The 1724-nt window shown below is 46.8% G+C and overlaps 1 non-coding gene across 1 annotated transcript; it reads left to right on the forward strand.

Annotated features, from left to right (window-relative positions):
• Window positions 1-322: 322 nt before the first annotated feature.
• Window positions 323-397, forward strand: TRNAS-GGA (transfer RNA serine (anticodon GGA)). The gene has a single exon. It is a non-coding gene; the product is annotated as a tRNA-Ser (tRNA).
• Window positions 398-1724: the final 1327 nt, after the last annotated feature.

Below are 1724 nucleotides of genomic sequence, written 5' to 3' on the forward strand. Positions count from 1 at the left end.
CTTCCGAGACTGTTAAACATTACTTTAGTTTTGAATAAAGGCAAAATCAGACATCCACCCGTTCGTAGCAATGGCTACAAAGGAAACCCGTACGGGTTTCCTTTGTAGCAGGACGAATTTTTCTTCAACAATGAGGCGTTTTCTTCCGAGGATCCCGTATGGGTTTCCTTTGTAGCAATTGCTACGAACGGGTGGATGTCTGGTTTTCCCTTTATTCATTACTTCTCTCCACCTTGCGGGTTTCCGCACAACTACTACGTCAATCACTTGCCTTTGCTTCGTGTTGTCGACAAATTCGACTTCGCCCGGCCATCTGTTAGCCGCCTGGTTAGCTCAGATGGTAGAGCGGCTGCCCCGGAAAGGCGGTGGTCCCGGGTTCGAGTCCCGGACCAGGACGAATTTTTCTTCAACAATGAGGCGTTTTCTTTCGAGGATCCCGTATGGGTTTCCTTTGTAGCAATTGCTACGAACAGGTGGATGTCTGATTTTCCCTTTATTCATTACTTCTCCCCACCTTGCGGGTTTCCGCAGAACTACTACCGTTCCTGAGAGCATGTTCAATTCTATCCATATTATACTTCCTTATGTCAGCTGTCTTACGCTTGTTGATTAACTTCGAAAGTTCTGCCAGTTCTATTCTAGCTGTAGGGTTAGAGGCTTTCATACATTGGCGTTTCTTGATCAGATCTTTCGTCTCCTGCGATAGTTTACTGGTATCCTGCCTAACCGAGTTACCACCGACTTCCATTGCACACTTCTTAATGATGCCCACAAGATTGTCGTTCATTGCTTCAACACTAAGGTCCTCTTCCTGAGTTAAAGCCGAATACCTGTTCTGTAGCTTGATCTGGAATTCCTTTATTTTCCCTCTTACCGCTAACTCATTGATCGGCTTCTTCTGTACCAGTTTCTTCCGTTCCCTCCTCAGGTCTAGGCTAATTCGAGTTCTTACCATCCTGTGGTCACTGCAGCGCACCTTGCCGAGCACGTCCACATCTTGTATGATGCCAGGGTTAGCGCAGAGTATGAAGTCTATTTCATTTCTAGTCTCGCCGTTCGGGCTCCTCCACGTCCACTTTCGGCTATCCCGCTTGCGGAAGAAAGTATTCATTATCCTCATATTATTCTGTTCCGCAAACTCGACTAATAACTCCCCCCTGCTATTCCTAGTGCCTATGCCATATTCCCCCACTGCCTTGTCTCCAGCCTGCTTCTTGCCTACCTTGGCATTAAAGTCGCCCATTAGTATAGTGTATTTCGTTTTGACTTTACCCATCGCCGATTCCACGTCTTCATAAAAGCTTTCGACTTCCTGGTCATCATGACTGCATGTAGGGGCATAGACTTGTACCAGCTTCAATTTGTACCTCTTATTAAGTTTCACAACAAGGCCTGCCACCCTCTCGTTAATGCTATAGAGTTCCTGTATGTTACCAGCTATATTCTTATTAATCAGGAATCCGACTCCTAGTTCTCTTCTTTCCGCTAGGCCCCGGTAGCACAGGACGTGCCCGTTTTTAACACTGTATATGCTTCTTTTGGCCTCCTAACTTCACTGAGCCCTATTATATCCCATTTACTGCCCTCTAATTCCTCCAATAGCATTGCTAGACTCGCCTCACTAGATAACGTTCTAGCGTTAGACGTTGCCAGGTTCATATTCCAATGGCGGCCTGTCCGGAGCCAGTGATTCTTAGCACCCTCTGCAGCGTCGCAGGTCTGAC

Source organism: Dermacentor variabilis, unplaced genomic scaffold, assembly GCF_050947875.1.
Source record: "Dermacentor variabilis isolate Ectoservices unplaced genomic scaffold, ASM5094787v1 scaffold_12, whole genome shotgun sequence".
NCBI lineage: Eukaryota > Metazoa > Arthropoda > Arachnida > Ixodida > Ixodidae > Dermacentor > Dermacentor variabilis.